This window comes from Eschrichtius robustus, chromosome 5 (genome assembly GCF_028021215.1).
Source record: "Eschrichtius robustus isolate mEscRob2 chromosome 5, mEscRob2.pri, whole genome shotgun sequence".
Taxonomy (NCBI): domain Eukaryota; kingdom Metazoa; phylum Chordata; class Mammalia; order Artiodactyla; family Eschrichtiidae; genus Eschrichtius; species Eschrichtius robustus.
In genome coordinates this window covers 127,517,940-127,540,513 of record NC_090828.1, presented here as the reverse complement: position 1 = coordinate 127,540,513, position 22,574 = coordinate 127,517,940, and the positions used below count along the sequence as shown (strand labels likewise).

Genomic DNA, 22,574 nt, shown 5'->3' with positions numbered 1-22,574 from the left:
CTTCGTCCTCAATGTCTTAAACAGCTAGATACAAACAACAGGGCTATGCCAACATTCTACGACAGTACCAAAGTGCACATTTCCAGTTGATGATATCACAGTAGGTACCCACCCTAAATATCTCTAGGTAGTGTGTTATTAGCATATGTCTCAAAGTTTGCTATGTCCACCTCTTTGTCACACCCCATCACAGTGTTGAATGTGTCACTGGAAGACCAGCAGTTCTGCCCTTACGTAAGGCACACTCTGTCTCTCATGACAGTACTGTCGTCCTGTACAGTCTCATTAACAGACTATATTTATCAGTCGTTCATGGCTCAACATTACAAACTCCTTCCACGTATGTGTTTTCTTTATGTAAAAAAATGGTACTTAGCGTCCTTCAGGTTTAGAAATTAATGACACTATCAATATTAATTTTGAAAAGAATAAAACTTAAGCTAAGACTGAGATGCATCTTCAGATGAGTGAGAACTAAAAAGGAAAGAAAAATGTTACAGTAAGTAAATATTACACTAAATCATCTCTAATATTATTTCAGGACTTAAGCTCCTAGGGGGCTATATTTTTACTGACCATTTATTAAATTGCAAACCTAACTGAGACTGGAGAAGAGAGCATGGAAAACCACATTTTGAAAACAATGAGTGATATCAAGAAGGAAGCAGAAATGGCCTCAGTGTTGGGAGAACATATCGGGGAAATGCTCAAGCAAACAGTGATGGAACGTGACAGAGCTATTAAAATCCAAATCCACACAAACATACGAATTGTTTCTCATCTGGACGCAGCTTCTTCTTCTACTCTGAACTTCAATTACAATGAATGGGCTTCAACCCTCTCAACTGGTGCCCAGTGAGAGAGGCATGTTTATGCTCTCAAACATTTGGGCCATCCACTTGTTCATATGCTATGGTTTGATGCCCAGGTTTCTTTCTGTGCCATGAAATCCTGGTCCAGGATGAAACTGGAAAAAGATGGTGCAGTGACAGGATGATAAATGAGGTTCACCACGATGAAAGGTTGGGTTGTCCTCTTGTATTCTTGGCAACAGAAACAGATTTACCAACACGTCTGCCCCAAAACACATTCTTCTATAAAGTTTTAAAATCAAGCAGCTAAGGGAATTCTCTGGCAGTCCAGTGGTTAAGACTCTGGGCTTTCACTACTGAGGGCACGGGTTCAATCCCTGGTTGGGGAACTAAGATCCTGCTAACTGCACAGTGCGGCCGAAAAATTTAAAAACTTAATAAAATAAAATCAAGCAGCTAATAACCACATTATATCAAAGGACTAACAGGCAAATCCTCTCTTTTTGTTTGTGCATAGATACCCAAATTCAAAGTTCTTCTTTAGGATGGGGGACTTGGATAGACAAAGATTCTGTTTGTTTGTTGCAATGCTAAACAAATTCATATTCTGAAAATTCCAAATTAAAGTACACATTAGTGTGCAACAATTCTGTTCAGTGAGGGTTCTTTCCCTTCAAACAAGATTTGTCACATTTTAAAATTGAATTTATCCAATGCATATAAAATGCAATAAAATGTACAGACCTTAACTGATATCTAAAAGTTTAAGCATCTGTCTTTTAAGTAAAACCTAGAGCTAACTTTTCTTTAAAAGTAATTTCAATGCGATTGTAGAACTTTTGAAAGGATGTTAATTCTCTGAACAGAGATAAAATTAAAGTCAAAAAGATTTTAGTCACAGTAGTAGAGAGGCAGCACCTTCTAACTAGCAGACCTTTAAAACTGACTATGGGCTAAAATCACAAAGTACAAAACAGCAACCAGTAAATCTGTCATGTGGTTTCTTCATCTTAGTCAGATACCAAATTGTCATCTAAAATTTAATCAACAATGTCCTTAGATTAAACTGAATTTGAAAAATTATTTTGACCATGGAGTCAAGGTACAAGAGTATGTGTGCGAATTGTGGATGACTGCGGTGGGGCCTTTAAGATGAGAACCATAGGTGATGGTAATCAAAGGTGTTTGCAGTTCTCCAGTGGGAGTAAACCACAGACTAGGAAGGAGTTTGACAGCTATTAAAACCAGGGCTCTGCAGTTGAGAGGTAGCTTCGCTGTTTCGGGAAGGTCTGTTTTCCATGACTGACTGCAGTATGGTTCAAGTCAGAGGGAAAGAAGATCCCTGGAACTCCATCATGAGCGGTGCCTTAACAGGAGCCATACTGGCAAGAAACAGACCAGTGGCCATGGTTGGGTCAGCTGCGATGGGTGGCATTCTCTGGGCTTTAATTGAAGGAGCTGGTGTCTCCTTGACAAGATTTGCCTCTGCGCAATTTCCCAATTATCTTCCATTTGCTGAAGACCCCTTGCAGTGGCCTTCGGCCCAGTTACCACCCTCACCTTTTGGAGACTATGGACAATATCAATAGGACTTCTTTCCCAGGATTTCTTTAACGGAATGAGGAAAGGATTTCAGACTGTTTTTCAAACCATAGGTGGGACAACTATGGCCAAACAGACTATGAAGAGACATTTAGCATCTTCTTCTATTTAAAGGAACATGGGGGTGGGGGTTCCTAAAAGATAATACATTTATTTATTCATACTTGGATTGCATTTGTGATGAAATAAATGTCTAAAATCTTTCAAAGGAAACACAATAAGTGCTAGGAAGATGAAGGACCTAATGGCAAGCAGCAATGAAGCATGACCATCATTTCCTTGTGGACTCCACTGCCTGGTTTTCTTCTGTTAGTCAAACAATAAAAAAAACTCCTGGACATTGCTCTTTAAAAAACAAACAAACAAACAAACTTACTTTAGAATAATTTTAATTTGAAAATAGATTTAGTCTTTCCTTACGCCCTTCTAATTTAAAACAAAATAAGTTTATATTTCTTTTTTCTTTAGATAATTTTCTTGATTCTCCTCCTCCTTTAAATTCTTCCAACATCCACTGAGCAGAACTGGAACACAGCATTCAGATAAGGCCCTGATTCTGCTGTCTCAGTGTATGTTTATAATCTCTCCTGATTGCTAAGGGTTACAATCTTTGTTTCACAAGGCTCTGCCTGGGTACAAATTGTTCTACAAAATGACAACTACAGAAGTCAAAAGTAAACACTCAAGTGCCATTATTCAATAATCATTTTTAAAATTGCATTAAAAATGTCTTGTGTTCTTCAGTTTGCCACATTAAAATGCAGGCAGTCCAGTTCAATAAATCCCAGAAGAATAGTGAGTATCAGAATCTAGTCTCGGTAGAGGAACGTGCACTCACTCCCTCTTGCGAGAGCAGCAGAATCACAACTAACTGCTGAACAATCACTGACAGGAAGACACTGGAACTCACCAAAAAAGATACCCCACATCCAAAGACAAAGGAGAAGCCACAATGAGATGGTAGGAGGGGCGCAGTCACAATAAAATCAAATCCCATAACCGCTGGGTGGGTGACTCACAAACTGAAGAACAAGTATACCACAGAAGTCCACCCACTGGAGTGAAGGTTCTGAGCCCCACGTCAGGCTTCCCAACCTGGGGGTCCAGCAATGGGAGAAGGAGTTACCAGAGAATCAGACTTTGAAGGCTAGTGGGATTTGATTGCAGGACTTTGACAGGAGAGGGGGAAACAGAGATTCCATGCTTGGAAGGCACACACAAAGTAGTGTGCACATCAGGACCCAAGGGAAGGAGCAGTGACCCCCTAGAAGACTGAACCAGATGTACCTGCTGGTGTTGAAGGGTCTCCTGCAGAGGTGGGGGGCAGATGTGACTCACTGTGGGGACAAGGACACTGGCAGCAGAAGTTCTGGGAAGTACTCCTTGGCATGAGCCCTCCTGAGTCCACCATTAGCCCCAGCAAAGAGCCTGTACACTCATGCCAAACAACCAGTAGGAAGGGAACTCAGCCTCACCCAGCAGACAAACACATTAAAGTTTTACTGAGCTCTGCCCACCAGAGCAACAGCCAGCTCTACCCACCACCAGTCCCTCACATCAGGAAGCTTGCACAAGCCTCTTATATAGCCTCATCCACCAGAGGGCAGGCAGCAGAAGAAAGAAGAACTACAATCCTGCAGCCTGTGGAACGAAAACCACATTCACAGAAAGAGAGACAAAATGAAAAGTCAAAGGAATATGTACCAGGTGAAAGAGCAAGATAAAAACCCCAGAAAAACAACTAAAAGAAGTGGAGATAGGCAACATTCCAGAAAAAGAATTCAGAATAATGATAGTGAAGGTGATCCAGGACCTCGGAAAAAGAATGGAGGCCAAGATCGAGAAGATGCAAGATATGTTTAACAAAGACCTAGAAGACTTAAAGAACAAATAAACAGAGATGAACAGTACAATAACTGCAATGAAAAATACACTAGATGGAATCAATAGCAGAATAACTGAGGCAGAAGAACGGATAAGTGACCTGGAAGACAGAATGGTGGAAATCACTGCTGTGGAACAGAATAAAGAAAAAAGAATGAAAAGAAATGAAAACAGCCTAAGAGACCTCTGGGACAACATTAAATGCACCCACATTCACATTACAGGGGACCCAGAAGGAGAAGAGAGAGAAAGGACCCAAGAAAATATTTGAACAGATTATAGTTGAAAACTTCTCTAACATGGGAAAGGAAATAGCCACCCAAGTCCAGGAAGCACAGAAAGTCCCAGGCAGGACAAACCCAAGGAGAAACACGCCAAGACACATAGTAATCAAATTGACAAAAATTAAAGACAAAGAAAAATTATTAAAAGCAACAAGGGAAAAATGACAAATAACATACAAGAGATGTCCCATAAGGTTAACAGCTTATTTCTCAGCAGAATCTCTACAAGCCAGAAGGGAGTGGCATGACATATTTAAAGTGATGAAAGGGAAGAAACTACAACCAATATTACTCTAGCGGGCAAGGATCTCATTCAGATTCGACAGAGAAATCAAAAGCTTTACAAAGAAGTGAAAGCTAAGAGAATTCAGTACCACCAAACCAGCTCTACAACAAATGCTAAAAGAACTTCTCTAAGTGGGAAACACAAGAGAAGAATAAGGCCTACAAAAACAAACCCAAAACAATTAAGAAAATGGTAATAGGAACATACATATCGATAATTACCTTAAATGTGAATGGATTAAATGCTCCAACCAAAAGACACAGGCTGGCTGAACGGATACAAAAACAGGACCCATATTTATGCTGTCTACAAGAGACCCACTTCAGACCTAGGGACACATGCAGACTGAAAGTGAGGGGATGGAAAAAGATATTCCATGCAAATGGAAATCAAAAGAAAGCTGGAGTAGCAATACTCATACCAGATAAAATAGACTTTGAAATAAAGAATGTTACAAGAGACAAGGACGGACACTATGTAATGATCAAGGGATCAATCCAAGAAGAAGATATAACAATTATAAATATACATCCACCCAACATTGGAGCACTTCAATGCATAAGGCAAATGCTAACAACTATAAAAGAGGAAATTGACAGTAACACAATAATAGTGGGGGACTTTAACACCTCACTTACACCAATGGACAGATCATCCAGACAGAAAATTAATAAAGAAACACAAGCTTTAAATGACAGAAGCTTTAAATGACAGAAAATTAATAAAGAAACACAAGCTTTAAATGACACAATAGACCAGATAGATTTAACTGATATTTATAGGACATTCCATCCAGAAACAGCAGATTACACCTTCTTCTCAAGTGTGCATGGAACATTCTCCAGGATAGATAACACCTTGGGTCACAAATCAAGCCTCAGTAAATTTAAGAAAATTGAAATCATATCAAGCATCTTTTCCGACCACAACACTATGAGATTAGAAATAAATTACAGGGAAAAAAATGTAAAAAACACAAACACATGGTGGATAAACAATGCGTTACAAAATAACCAAGAGATCACGGAAGAAATAAAAGACGAAATCAAAAAATACCTAGAGACAAATGACAACAAAAACACGATGATCCAAAACCTATGGGAGGCAGCAAAAGCAGTTCTAAGAGGGAAGTTTATAGCAATACCATCCTACCTTAAGAAACAAGAAAAATCTCAAATAAGCAATCTAACCTTACACTTAAAGGAACTAGAGAAAGAAGAACAAACAAAACCCAAAGTTAGTAGAAGGAAAGAAATCATAAAGATCACAGCAGAAATAAAAGAAATAGAAAGAAAGAATAGCAAAGATCCAAAAAACTAAAAGCTGATTCTTTAATAAGATAAACAAAATTGATAAACCTTTAGCCAGACTCATCAAGGAAAAGAGGGAGAGGACTCAAATCAATAAAATTGGAAATGATAAAGGAGAAGTTACTACGGACATTGCACAAATACAAAGCATCATAAGAGAATACTACAAGCAACTCTATGCCAATAAAATGAACAACATGGAAGAAATGGACAAATTCTTAGAAAGGTGTAACCTTCCAAGACTGAACCAGGAAGAAATAGAAAATATGAACTGACCAATCACAAGTAATGAAACTGTGAATAAAAATCTTCAAACAAACAAAAGTCCAGGACCAGATAGCTTCACAGGTGACTTCTGTCAAACATTTAGAGAAGAGCTGACACCCATCCTTCTCAAACTCTTCCAAAAAATTGCAGAGGAAGGAACACTCCCAAACTCATTCTATGAGGCCACCATCACCCTGATACCAAAACCAGACAAAGATACTAAAAAAGAGAAAATTACAGACCAATATTACTGATGAACATAGATACAAAAATCCTCAATAAAATACTAGCAAACAGAATCCAACAACACATTAAAAGGATCATACACCACGATCAAGTGGGATTTATCCGAGGGATGCAAGGATTCTTCAATATATGCAAATCCATCAATGTGATACACCATATTAACAAACTGGAAAATAAAAACCATATAATCATCTCAACAGATGCAGAAAAAGCTTTTGACAAAATTCAACACTGATTTATGATAAAAACTCTCCAGAAAGTGGGCATAGAGGGAACCTACCTCAATATACTAAAGGCCATATACGACAAACCCACAGCAAACATCATTTTCAATGGTGAAAAACTGAAAGCATTTCTTCTAATATCAGGAATAAGAGAAGGATGTCCAATCTCACCACTACTATGCAACATAGTTTTGGAAGTCCTAACCACAGCAATCAGAGAAGTAAGAGAAATAAAAGGAATACAAATTGGAAAAGAAGAATTACAACTGTCACTGTTTGCAGATGACATGATACTATACATAGAGAATCCTAAAGATGCCACCAGAAAACTACTAGAGCTAATCAATGAATTTGGTAAAGTTACAGGATACAAAATGAATGCACAGAAATCTCTTGCATTCCTATACACTAACAATGAAAGATCAGAGGGGAAATTAAGAAAACAATCTCATTTACCACTGCAACAAAAATAATATACCTAGGAATAAACCTACCTAAGGAGGTAAAAGACCTATACTCAGAAAAGTATAAGACACTGATGAAAGAAATCAAACATGAAAAAACAGATGGAGAGATATACCATGTTCTTGGATTGGAAGAATCAATATTGTGAAAATGACTATATTACCCAAAACAATCTACAGATTCAATGCAAGCCCTATCAAATTACCAATGGCATTTTTTACAGAACTAGAACAAAAAATCTTAAAATCTGTGTGGAGACACAAAAGACCCCGAATAGCCAAAGCAATCTTGAGGGAAAAAAACGGAGCTGGAGGAATCAGACTCCCTGACTTCAGACTATACTACAAAGCTACAGTAATCAAGACAATATGGTACTGGCACAAAAACAGACATACAGATCAATGGAACAGGATAGAAAGGCCAGAGATAAACCCACGCACATATGGTCAACTAATCTACGACAAAGGAGGCAAGGATATACAAAGGAGAAAAGACAGTCTCTTCAATAAGTGGTGCTGGGAAAACTGGACAGCTACATGTAAAAGAATGAAATTAGAACACTTCCTAACACCATACACAAAAATAAACTCAAAATGGATTAAAGACCTAAATGTAAGACTGGACACTATAAAACTCTTAGAGGAAAACATAGGAAGAACACTCTTTGACATAAATCACAGCAAGATTTTTGGACCCACCTCCTAGAATAATGGAAATAAAAACAAAAATAAACAAATGGGACCTAATGAAACTTAAAAGCTTTTGCACAGCAATGGAAACTATAAACAAGATGAAAAGACAACCCTCAGAATGGGAGAAAATAGTTGTAAACGAATCAACGGACAAAGCATTAATCTCCAAAATATATAAACAGCTCATTCAGCTCAATATTAAAAAAACAAACAACCCCATCCAAAAATGGGCAGGAGACCTAAACAGACATTTCTCCAAAGAAGACATACAGATGGCCAAGAGCCACATGAAAGGCTGCTCAACATCACTAATTATTAGAGAAATGAAAATCAAAACTACGATGAGGTATCACCTCACCCGGTTAGAACGGGCATCATCAGAAAATCTACAAACAACAAATGCTGGAGAGGGTGTGGAGAAAATGGAACCCTCTTGCACTGTCAGTGGGAATGTAAATTGATACAGCCACTATGGAGAACAGTATGGAGGTTCCTTAAAAAACTAAAAATAGAATTACCATATGACCCAGCAATCCCACTACTGGGCATATACCCAGAGAAAACCATAATCCAAAAAGACACATGCACCCCCATGTTCATTGCAGCACTATTTACAATAGGCAGGTCATGGAAGCAAACTAAATACCCATCGACAGACAAATGGATAAAGAAGGTGTGGTACATATATACAATGGAATACTACTCAGTCATTAAAAGGAACGAAATTGGGTCATTTGTAGAGACATGGATGGACCTAGAGACTGTCATACAGAGTGAAGTAAGTCAGAAAGAGAAAAACAAATACCGTACATTAACACATATATGTGGAATCTAGAAAAATGCTACAGATGAACAGCTTTGTAAGGTAGAAATAGACACACAGATGTAGAGAACAAACATATGGACACCAAGTGGGGAAAGCAGGGGGTGGGTGGTGGGATGAATTGGGAGATTGGGATTGACATATATACACTAATATGTATAAAATAGATAACTAATAAGAACCTGCTGCATAAAAATTAAATTTAAAAATGTCAAATCAAAAATAAAATAAAAATCCTTAGGCCAATTATAAAATATATAGATTTGAATGCCAGTTGAAGAACAGATGTCAAAATCAACAAAGCACAGCGCGGTAGGCACTTCAACAAATGCTCTCAATGATTCCCACCTCCCGGTGTTCATGACATCATGTAACACCCTGTTCTTGAGTGTGAACTAGACCTAGAGATTGTGAGTCTCTAGGTCTAGTTCACACTCAAGAACAGGGCACTAAAATATGGCAAAATATGGCAAAAGTGATATTATTTCTGAGACTAAGATTAAAAAATTCAGTGGCTTCCATCTAAAAAATAGATAAATTAAATAAAATAAAAAGAGTCTAGTCTCTCCTGATTTTTTAATGATTTATTTCATCTGTGATTAGGTTTGCGTTTTGTGGGCATATTATGAATGTGTGCCTGAGCGTGTGTGTATTTATACTTTATCTTCATTGCCACCAATGCTCTTATACTTCTACTTTTCTTCTTTAGCCAACTTAAATTTTCCCTAGGCTTTCCAAGTTTCTGAGGAAATTTCAACCTTTTATAACAAAGGTAGATACCTCCTCAGGATAATAATTGAAATTTAAGAAAATGGATGGTGAAGAGAAGTAAACTGTAATCAACATTCCCCCTATGGGCCAGGTACTTTCCATATATAGGTCATCTCTTTAACATCACAACCTTTCTTAGGAAGATAATATTATCACCATTCTATTGATCAGGAAACAAACCTACAGAGATCTAGTAACCTGCCCTTAGTTATACTGATAATTAATGAAGAAACCAACATTGAACTAGATTTCTGACAAGAATATCTATGCTTTAGTGTTGCATTATAATGTTTCAAGCTTCTGTATAAATTAGTAATTATATAAATAGTTAGAAAGCCAAATTTTAGAAAACTAAGGTTTTAGTATATACCCTTTTCAATTTTTCACAAATATAATACTATTTATATTATTCTATCATCTCAAATGTTAATTTCACTCTAAAAATTATTAGCACTATAGATGGGACTACTTTAAGTTTATTACAGGAGGGACTTCCCTGGTGGTCCAGTAGTTAAGACTCCATGCTTTCATTACAGGGGGCATGGGTTCAATCCCTGGTCAGGGAACTAAGATCCCACGTGCCGCAGGGCAGCCAAAAAAATAAAAAGAAAACAATCACACCTAAAAAATAATAACAATAAATTCTAAATTAAAAAGTCTATTATAGAAAGGAACTTTGGCAACAATCTTCAAAACTGAAATAACTTAAATTTCTTTATTATTGATACATCAAATAAGAGTGGATGTTTAGTATCATTTGGGAAATATTAATATTCCTAGACATATTTTATTTAGAAAAAAATGTTTCCATTAAATATTTATCAATCTCTGTTCTGAAGAATACTAGCTCTGCAAAATGTAACTTGGTGCTCCAAATGATGGGTTTCATGATCATAAAAGTTCAGGATCACTGCATGATAATTCCAATCTTAGACATTTCAAAATGCATTTTAAAGAAACTGAAAATTTCCTGATAGACAAAGACTTGTATGGCATTGCTATTTCCACATTAGCTTGTAATGCATAGGTCTATTATTTTTTTAGAGGAAGAAAATAATTCAATCTGGGAGTTGCAGATGAACATCTTGGTGATATTCATCCCAAACAATGTTTTTCATACTTTTAAATTAGAAGTTATTTAAATAGTTAGTAAAGGTGAATTTTTTTAAAATAAGGTTAACCATAGTTACCAATAATGGAATTTTGCATCAAGTCTCTTAAGGAGCAAATTAAATATGAAATAAACTAATTGGGGAAACCATAGTGTTTGATTCATGGCAAACTCAAAACCTATGAATATATCAACTAAATAACCAAAATGTTCTGCTCATTGTTTCACACTTCCCATTTCAATACATTTAGCATTTCCTCAAATCTTAAAACATAATTTCCCATAGTTGAGCAAGAATATTCAACTATTGTCATTAACCCTTACATTATATAGTAACATTTTGACACAGGACAATTGATTTCAATAGCTTTTGTTCCCCTCAGTGTGGAAAATTTACTAGATCTTTTAAAATGTGGCATTTCCACTTCCTTTATCTGTTCTCATTTTTAGTCATATTTTAATATATAGTTTTATTGCAAAGTTCACATTGCTCAAGAAGATAACCATATTCTTTAAAGAAATAATCAACAGCATTATTTGCAGAGCTAAAGGAGTTAACTGCTGAATTTATGAATGCATGTTACTGCAACCTAGAAAGAGTCAAGTGCAATTTCTTTTATACATGACAGGGAAAAGGTACAGCAAATATTAAGCAATATCTATTACATTTATATGTATATTTTTTCCTTGGATCTTTTCTCCTCTAAGATGGGGCCAAAAACATTGTTCCCAGGTGTACTGCATTGGTGACTTGTCCTCTTGAGAAGTATAAAAGGATAACTAGAGCACGGGATGGTTCAAGAGAAGACCACAGAGTGCTTAGTAAGGTGGTGGGTAGGAGCACATACATACCTTTTCCCCTTGAGATTGTGAAAAATAACACCTCTGCACTGATCAACACTGCCTTTAGACAAAGGCCACTTTAACCCCTGCACTTTGTAGGACTTCTCTATCCCTCTTCAAGCCACACTCCCACTCATGGGGCAAGGAATCCATATGGCCAAGGGGATGCCATAGTTATCTATTGGTAATATACACATCTGGAGTTCTATACTTGCTCAGGACTCCAGAAATTTTTACCTAATCCCTATTCCAGAGCCTGCGAGAGTTCATTCCTTGGGTCTTTCCTCCTTAGGATTGATTGAACTACCTGTGTGGACATCTCTGGGACTGACAAATAGCAGGGGATAACTGTTTGTAGGAGCACGTAAACATTCTCCACATACAGGCAGGGGGATCCACAAATATTTGTTTGATGTTCCTCAAGGCACTAAGGAAACAGGTTGGACACAGGGCCAGATGCCAGGTGCTGGTTCTCCTGTGCCACGGAGATTTGGTGCAGAAATCTAGAGTCAGAAAATTCTCAATTCAAGCCTGACTTTCCAGATGGTTAGGGAGATATCTTTGCCCAGGTAGCAGGTTGGACTGTATTTTATTTAACAGTCCATCAGCATCTCTCTTTCTATTCTTAGTCTGATCCCAAAGACATTATGACTGGTCCTGTTCTGATTGAAACCATGTACAAGCCTCTGTGTCCTTGTCTTTTGAAGTAAAAGGCTGACTCAAGAGTTCATGAGGGAAACGTGAAGATGGAGAAACAAAGAATAGCTGTTGGGCTGGGGAACTGCTAACAACTTAGACTATAAATCCACCACATAGCAGAATCACCAAACTCACAGTTCCCTGAAAGGTATAGATAAAGGCCTGACACAGATTCCTAAGTTGTTTTTATAGGAAGTAGATCCCCACCAGATGAAAACTGCTGACCACAAGCACATAGACCCTAGACTGGTTGAAAGCTGAAGGTTCATGATGCTGTCTCCCAATTACCTCACCACCAACCAATCAGGAGAATGTCCACGAGCTGATCATGCCCTGCTCCTTGAACCATTACTATGATACTCCTCACTACCCCCTCCAGGGCAGGACACACATTCTTGAGGGCATTAGGCCACTGTGGCCCCCTCTGCCTGGCAAAGTAATAAAGCTATCCTTTTCTGCTTCGCCCAAAACTCTGTCTCCAAGATTCAATTCAGTGCTGGTGTACAGAGGCCAGGATTCAGCAATAGGATCACAGCACTCTGGTTAATGAGAAGAGCCACATTGTATCACGTGACTCATTGGAGAGGAATGTGAGTAGAACTGGACAGGCAAAGTGGTCTGGAGGTTTAACAGTGAGGACCTGATGGAAGCTGAAGTCATGACTCAGGAACTCTGTAGAATCATCATTAGTCAAGGGCAGGCTGAGCAGAAAAAAGAGAACACCACAAGTTTCTATTCAATGCAGTTGAGTGAGGTCAATCTGGGTTCTACCAGTTTAGGAACTCAGCCATTAAGATCAACAGAGAGAGCAGCAACCACAAGGAAATAGCATAAAAACGTCTGAGTCCAGAGATGCCAGAGGGCATTACAATGCGTGAATATTATCTTAGCAGCATGAGGTTAGGAAATCAACTCTTCCCCAGATGCCATTTTATGGTGAGACTCAACAGATGGGGGCTAGCTATGAGACTGAGCATGTTTGACGATGGGAGTCAGCATTACCTAAAGGGAAGCTGAATCTAGTGCATTATAGGTTAATGCAGTAGTTTAGACACAAATAGACCAAAATAAAGTATGTTTTCCCACTACACAGAGGTGATGACTCACGAGGAAGACCAAATCAGTTAAAGGAAAAAAAAATTACGTTTTCTCTGTATATTTAAAGAGAAGTATTAACAATTTTGTGATATCACTGCTCATGGATAAATATTTGTTTAGAAATCACTCTTACACTGAAGGAGCTTCTAGATGGCGGAAGAGTAAGACGCAGAGATCACCTTCCTCCCCACAAATACACCAGAAATACATCTACATGTGGAACACCTCCTACAGAACACCTAATGAACGCTGGCAGAAGACCTCAGACCTCCCAAAAGGCAAGAAACTCCCCACGTACCTGGGTAGGGCAAAAGAAAAAAGAAAAAACAGAGACAAAGAATAGGGACGGGACCTGCCCCAGTGGGAGGGAGCTGTGAAGGAGGAAAGGTGTCCACACACTAGGAGCCCCTTTGCGGGTGGAGACTGCAGGTGGCGGAGGGGGGAGCTTCGGAGCCACGGAGGAGAGCGCAGCCACAGGGGTGCGGAGGGCAAAGCGGAGAGACTCCCGCACGGAGGCTCGGCGCCGAGCAGCACTCACCAGCCCGAGAGGCTTGTCTGCTCAGCCGCCGGGGCGGGCGGGGCTGGGAGCTGAGGCTCGGGCTTCGGTCGGATCGCAGGGAGAGGACTGGGGTTGGCGGCGTGAACACAGCCTGAAGGGGTTAATGCGCCACAGCTAGCCGGGAGGGAGTCCGGAAAAAAGTCTGCAGATGCCGAAGAGGCAAGAGACTTTTTCTTACCTCTTTGTTTCCTGGTGCGCGAGGAGAGGGGATTCAGAGCGCCGCCTAAACGAGCTCCAGAGACGGGCGCGAGCTGCGGCTAACAGCGCGGACCCCAGAGACGGGCATGAGACGCTAAGGCTGCTGCTGCCGCCACCAAGAAGCCTGTGTGCGAGCCCAGGTCACATCCACACCGCCCCTCCCGGGAGCCTGTGCAGCCCGCCACTGCCAGGGTCCCGTGATCCGGGGACAACTTCCCCGGGAGAACGCACGGCGCGCCTCAGGCTGCTGCAACGTCACGCCGGCCTCTGCCGCCGCAGGCTCGCCCCGCCTCCTCCGTACCGCTCCCTCCCCCCGCCTGAGTGAGCCAGAGCCCCCGAAGCAGCTGCTCCTTTAACCCTGTCCTGTCTGGGCGGGGAACAGACGCCCTCAGGCGACCTACACGCAGAGGCGGGGCCAAATCCAAAGCTGAACCCCAGGAGCTGTGCGAACAAAGAAGAGAAAGGGAAATCTCTCCCAGCAGCCTCAGGAGCAGCGGATTAAAGCTCCACAAACAACTTGATGTACCTGCATCTGTGGAATACCTGAATAGACAACGAATCATCCCAAATTGAGGAGGTGGACTTTGGGAGCAAAGATATATATTTTTTTTCCCCTTTCTCTCCTTTTGTGAGTGTGTATGTGTATGCTTCTGTGTGTGATTTTGTCTGTATAGCTTTGCTTGTACCATTTGTCCTATGGTTCTGTCTGTCCGTTTTTGTTTTTTTTTAGTATAGTTTTCAGCACTTGTTATCACTGATGGATTTGTTTTTTGGTTTGGTTGTTCCCTTCTTTCTTTTTTTTTAAATTACTTAAAAAAATTTTTTTAATGATTATTTTTTGTTTTTTATTTTAATAACTTTTATTTTATTTTATTTTATTTTACTTTATCTTTTTCTTTCTTTCTTTCTTTTTTTCTCCCTTTTATTCTGAGCCGTGTGCATGACAGGCTCTTGGTGCTCCAGCCAGGCATCAGGGCTGTGCCTCTAAGGTGGGAGAGCTGAGTTCAGGGCATTGGTCCACCAGACACCTCCCAGCACCACATAATATCAAACAGTGAAAGCTCTCCCAGAGATCTCCATCTCAACGCCAAGATCCAGCTCCACTCAACGACCAGCAAGCTACAGTGCTGGACACCCTATTCCAAACAACTAGCAAGACAGTAACAAAACCCCACCCATTAGCAGAGAGGCTGCCTAAAATAATAATAAGGTCACAGACACCCGAAAACACACCACCAGACATGGACCTGCCCACCAGAAAGACAAGATCCAGCCTCATCCACCAGAACACAGGCACTAGCCCCCTCCACCAGGAAGCCTACACAACCCACTGAAACAAACTTAGCCACTGGGGGCAGACACCAAAAACAATGGGAACTATGAACCTGCAGACTGCGAAAAGGAGACCCCAAACACAGTAAGTTAAGCAAAATGAGAAGACAGAGAAACACACAGCAGGTGAAGGAGCAAGGTAAAAACCCACCAGACCTAACAAATGAAGAGGAAATAGGCAGTCTACCTGAAAAAGAATTCAGGATAATGATAGTAGAGATGATCCAAAATCTTGGAAATAGAATGGAGAAAATACAGGAAACGTTTAACAAGGACCTAGAAGAACTAAAGAGCAAACAAGCAATCATGAACAACACAATATATGAAATTAAAAATTCTCTAGAAGGGATCAATAGCAGAATAACTGAGGCAGAAGAACGGATAAGTGACCTGGAAGATAAAACAGTGGAAATAACTACTGCAGAGCAGAATAAAGAAAAAAGAATGAAGAGAATTGAGGACAGTCTCAGAGACCTCTGGGACAATATTAAATGCACCAACATTCAAATTATAGGGGTTCCAGAAGAAGAAGAGAAAAAGAAAGGGACTGAGAAAATATTTGAAGAGATTATAGTTGAAAACTTCCCTAATATGGGTAAGGAAATAGCTAATTAAGTCCAGGAAGCACAGAGAGTCCCATATAGGAAAAATCCAAGGAGAAACACACCAAGACACATATTAGTCAAACTATCAAAAATTAAACACAAAGAACAAATATTAAAAGCAGCAAGGGAAAAACAACAAATAACATACAAAGGAATCCCCATAAGGTTAACAGCAGATCTTTCATCAGAAACTCTGCAAGCCAGAAGTGAGTGGCAGGACATATTTAAAGTGATGAAAGGGAAAAACCTACAACGAAGATTACTCTATCCAGGATCTCATTCAGATTTGAAAGAGAAATTAAAACCTTTACAGACAAGCAACAGCTAAGAGAATTCAGCACAACCAAACCAGCTTTACAACAGATGCTAAAGGAACTTCTCTAGGCAGGAAACACAAGAGAAGGAAAAGACCTACAATAACAAGCCCAAAACAATTAAGAAAATGGTAATAGGAACATACATATCGATAATTACCTTAAATGTAAATGGATTAAATGCTCCCACCAAAAGACACAGACTGGCTGAATGGATACAAAAACAAGACCCGTATATATGCTGTCAACAAGAGACCCACTTCAGACCTAGGGACACATACTGACTGAAAGTGAGGGGATGGAAAAAGATGTTCCATGCAAATGGAAATCAAAAGAAAGCTGGAATAGCAATTCTCATATCAGACAAAATAGACTTTAAAACAAAGACTCTTACAAGAGACAAAGAAGGACACTACATAATGATCAAGGGATCAATCCAAGAAGAAGATATAACAATTGTAAATATTTATGCACCCAACATAGGAGCACCTCAATACATAAGGCAAATACTAACAGCCATAAACGGGGAAATCGACAGTAACACAATCGTAGTAGGGGACTTTAACACCCCACTCGCACCAATGGACAGATCATCCGAAATGAAAATAAATAAGGAAACACAAGTTTTAATGATACATTAAACAAGATGGCCTTAATTGTTCTTTCCATTCTAAAAAACTCAGAAACTGATTCTTCAAGTATCTCTTTTGGATTTCATTGATCTTGAAAGCTTGGTATTGAAACACTCGAAGCATCCTAATTCTTTCAGCCTAAATGAATCACATAAAATACAAATAGCTATCAGTACCTTGCCAAGGCTTGGCGTTTACCATGTGTCAGATGCAAAGCTGGGTATAAGAATCTCAAGGATGAATCAGTTACAGATGTTGTCCTCAAAGAAATTACAAGAAAAGATAGATAGAAATGGGATGCTGTTGGAGGCATAAGAAAGCATTCAATTCTCTCTCAGAGGAATATGAATAATTTCCAAATGTGGTTTATAGTGGAGCTATTACACCTGTCTGGAACTAATCTACCTTGAAGGCCAATCAAGGTAGAGGAATAGCTTGAACAACAATACAAAGGAGTTAGACAACTTATCATAGTTTAGAGATCATCTTAGTCAGTTCAAGCTGCTATAACAAATTACCATAGGCTGGGTGGCTTAAACAACAAACATTTATTTCTCACAGTGCTGGAGGTTGGGAGGTCCAAGATCAAGGTACCATCACAACTGGCATCAAGTGAGAGCCCACTTCCTGGTTTGCAGATGACTGTCTTAGTCTCTCCTTACATGGCAAAGAGCAGAGAGATAGAGAGAGCAGTTCTCTTGTCTCTTTTTATAAGGGCACTAATCCCATTCATGAGGCCCCACCCTCATGACTTAATTAACTCCCAAAGGTCCCACCTCCTAATGCCATCACATTGGAGGGTTAGGATAGGTGAATTCTGGAGGAACACAAACATTCAGTCTGTATCAGGGACCAAACTATTAAATATGGTAAGGTTTTGTAATTGTTGAAGTGGTGGGCAGACTCCCTATAATGGGGGACCTTGTATGTCATACCAAGGCATTTGGATTATAATCTAGTAGGCAATGAGAAGTCAGGAAAAGAAGATTAAATCAGGAACTGATACAACTGATTTGATATGTTCATGATCAACTTACTCCTGCAAGGTATATGGGTTGAAGAGAGACAAGATTTTAAGGAGAACACATAGAAGAAGAAGTAGGCTAGGCAAAAGATGAATGAAGTCTGAATTAAGGTGGAAACAAGAGGATGACTACAAGGGAACGAGATGAGGAAGTGGTAAGGAGGTAGAGCTGATTGAAATTGGGTGCCATCTGGATGTAAGGGATCAGGAAAGGGAGTCAAGGAGGAGTTCTACATGATTGACAGGTGATGCTATCATTCTTATAGTTTGGAAAACAGCAGAAAGAGTTAGCGAGGAATAATAGTGAATCAACTTTGAACATGTTGAGATTGAGGTGTCTCTGTGGATAACTAAAATCTCAGTTCTTTAGTAGAAAAGCAGTAAAGTAAAGCAAGGTGTTAAATTCTCAAAATACTATTCAATTCCTGAAAGATATAAATGAATAAAAGAAACTTTGAAGTAACATGGGGTATGAGAGGCCAACAGGAAAGAGCATTTCTTTACCAAAGAATGCTTTTTGCTTGTGTAGTTGAAAGAAAGGAAGAGGGAGGGAGAGATAAAGGGAAGGAGGGAGTGAGACATCTCAACTACTCCAAGAAGTTCCCTTTTAGTCACTGGGTTGTAAATTTTACTGAAAAACAAAACAAACAAACAAATAATTACTACAATGTTTCAGGGTATTTGGGGCTTTTGAGATGACAAGACATAAGGACACATGCATTTTGTTCACCTTTTCATCCTCCTGATACAGAAGGCAGAGAGGGGCTAATCAATAAAGATTGGTTAAATAATGAAATTTGCATTCATGAGTACATCTCTATTGGATTTAATTTCATATTTCCTTTGGATCTGTAGTCAGAATGTACTCTACAGTTAATCCCCCATAGCTCTGAAATTTGATCTGAAATGGTCACTTCCCTACCTCATTATGTGAGAGGTTCCCACTGTCATGTGGGGTTAATCCCATGTATAAGCAGACTTTGGTTGGGCCAGGGAATATCTCCTGATCAAATCCACGTGACACCACTGCAATTGCTCACGGTACACAACTCTTTCTTCCCGTTCACAAAACCTAGCAGTGGCCACGTCAAATTTATGTTCACTGCAACCTTGCAGTGACTTTCTTTTGTCACTTCCCAGGATTCTGAGAGGGTGCCATGAGAGAGACCCAGAATCTAACAGTAAGGACACAGTTAGGTAACTACCACTTTGTCACGATGATGCAAATTTTCTAGAGAAATGTACAGGCAACTGGCCAAAAAGAAGAGCTCGTTAGAGAACTTCAGAAGCCTGAATATACTTGTAAAAAAGAAATGATTAAATGTATGTATGTTAAGCATTTTAAAACTCCTGCAAAAAAAAGCACCATCTTAAATCTCGATCTAAATAAGTGTGCTTTCAAACACAAAACCAAGAAGACTGCCTCTTTAGCTATGGAATGTCACCTTGGGAGATATTACTTGAGCTCAAATAGATAAAACTCCTGGTACTGCATTATGTCTCTTCTACTTATGTGCCAAAAGAGAATAACTAATAGGGAGAGAAAGACAGGTTTTATATTTTCAGGTCGTTATGAAAAATGTAATCCATTCACACAACAGAGTGTGTGATTACTTATGTGGACACCAGGTAGAGTTAATGAGCCTCTGAAACCTATTATATCAGTCACTAGGAAGTCCTTATAAGGCTAAAATTTGAAACTCTTAATCACCATTGAATATTCAAATGAATACCGTGGTTACTAATTTTAAGAAGGGAAATTACTGCATTTATTGCTATATGCTGAGAAGAAAGAACAAAATTTAATGTCATTTTCTATCCTTGAGGACAAATTCCATATTCTATTCTGTTTTATATCCACATCATCTAGCACAGCGATTTGAACAAAGATGTTCAGTATATATATGTCCTTATATAAGCCTTGTAAGTAATAATGCCTAAGGGTGGACTTATGATATGGATATCTTTCCAATTTTTTCTTTAAACTCCAGTTGTGAGACTAAAATTAAAATCTAAGAAGTTAAAAATAATCCCACTTATTCAATTGTTGTAAGTTGGGTAACATTTACATAGAAATATACTCTCTGATTTGGATTCATATTGTATTCAGTTTTTGTTCCTCAGAATTTTTATTTTTGTTGATCTCTTTACAGAGTTCTTTGAGGCCCACCTTTCCTCAAATTGCCTTTTTCATCCCTAGAGGGTAGTCGGTTAATGGAAGAGCTGGTGGACACTCCAGGATAATTAAGTTTAGTACACGTTTTATATTTCATAAAGTTAACACTGCCTGTGTGGAATAAAAAGAGCAATTATAAAAGTGATGATGAAATCATGAAAACTGCCTCTCATGTGGTTAGAAATCTTTAAAATCAAACTTGCAAAATGAAAACTGACTTATCCCAAACTTTGATAACTGACTGCCATATACCCACCCAAGTCACCAATGGGGCCTCAGAGGAATTTAACACAGGTGCCCATCAACGCTAACTGTTTGCAACAGCAGTTGTCAATTGTGAGCCTCTACCTCTACCATAGCACACACGGGTCACAGAGGTTGTCTCTATCTGTCTCTGCTTTCAGAATGAAGGCAAAAAGGAAAGGGTTGTGGCTCAATTAGGTTAAAATTCCTTGTGGTTAGAGGAGAACCCAGCAAAATATAAACCAAGCATACATTGTTAGCATGTATATTTTATGTTTAACATTATTAGAGGGTTCATATATTCGATTAAAATAGGCACACAAGTAATAGATTTGTAGACAGGCTACATATATGTAAAGTAAGCATAGTACAAATACACCTCATCTCTTTTCATTTTAGAAAGTTATTTTTCTTTTTACTAGTCCTCTATATCATAGTTTATTTCAATATGACTGATAATTCCACAAGTCTCAACATTCTAGAAATGCTCAAAACTGGCATGTAATTAATCATTAGAGCTTGATTACACACACACACACACACACACACACACACACACACACTGAAGCCACGATGCTCAATCAATACACTTTGATTGTGGTTTGTCTCTTTGAGGACATCTCAGTTTCCACTCTCCAAGACAAAAGAAAACAAGCCTAAATAAATCATAGTGTTGAGGTCGTAAAATTTTATTTTCCTAGGTAGTTTTAAAATTTAGATGTTGAAATTAATGAGAGAGAAGTTAAATATTTAACAACATTATCAATATAGGAATGTAGTCTTAGTGCTGGAATGAACACAACTGCCGTGAGGACATCCATGGCAAGGCTAAAATTCAGAAAAACATGTGGACTCCTCAGTGAGTCAGTAGGTCCCCACTGGTCATTAAGTTAAAATGCACTATTTTGCCCTAGAAATCACCAAATATACCAAATTTTCCAATTTAACTATTTAACTAGGGAGGAAAGTGGAGTGACATTAGATACTGATTGAGTTTTCTGATTAACTCATAATCTATTTCAAACATATAAGGTAAGCATTTCTCTAAAATAAATATTAGACTGCAGTTTTGACTTGAGTAAAAGTAAGCATCGATATATTTCCTATGATACTTCAAAATTACCATGTTGAATATTAATTATCATTATATAGGACCATATGTATATTATATTATACATAATATATATAAATATGTATATACATACAAAATATTGATCAAATCTTGACTTTTACTGAACCCAAAATGTACCAGGTGAAAATAATTAGTTGAATGAAATCTCTTCTCTCATCATATTTTCCTTTTCACTTTCCTTCATTTCAAGTGTTGAGATAGGCATATAAGAAGTGGTTGAAGGTTATATTCAACTATATGAAGCTTTCTACATTTTTTTTTTCAGTCCAAAAAGACAACCGAGGACTTCCCTGGTAGTGCAGTGGTTAAGAATCCACCTGCCAATGAAAGGGACACGGGTTCGATCCCTGGTCCAGGAAGATCCCACATGCTGCGGAGCAACTAAGCCTGTGGGTCACAACTACTGAGCCTGCGCTCTAGAGCCTACGAGCCACAACTACTGAAGCCCGCGTGCCTACAGCCCGTGCTTCGCAACAAGAGAAGCCACCGCAATGAGAAGCCCGCGCACCGCAATGAAGAGTAGCCCCCGCTCACCACAACTGGAGAAAGCCCGCGCGCAGCAACAAAGACCCAACACAGCCAAAAATAAATAAATAGATAGATAGATAGATAAATAAATAAATTTATTTATTTTTTAAAAAAAGACAGTCGAGATGCATTGTTTCAAGCAAAAGAGTTTCTGAACAATTATCTATGAATTTAACACATAAATGGAATCACGGGTTAAATGTTTTTTCAATTCTTTAAAATTCCCTTGTTTCTGTCACCAGTAAAATAATCATGTTCCTAAAACTTTCTTCCAATGAACCAATCAACATCATCCTTAGTACAGTAAAGTGAAGAGGATTAGATTACATCTAGAAATGGCTCCCATGGTTCCTCGGGTTGGTGATACCCTCTGAGTGTCTATCTATGTCTCTGTTTCTCTTTCCCTCCCTTTTT

General features: G+C 38.8%; 1 protein-coding gene and 1 pseudogene across 2 annotated transcripts in view; one reads left to right on the top strand and one right to left on the bottom strand.

Annotated features, from left to right (window-relative positions):
- The window catches only part of DPP10 (dipeptidyl peptidase like 10), a 707,501-nt gene that overhangs the window by 377,851 nt on the left and 307,076 nt on the right, over nucleotides 1-22,574 (bottom strand). The window lies entirely within an intron of this gene.
- On the top strand, nucleotides 620-2,401 carry LOC137765499 (mitochondrial import inner membrane translocase subunit Tim17-A pseudogene; annotated as a pseudogene).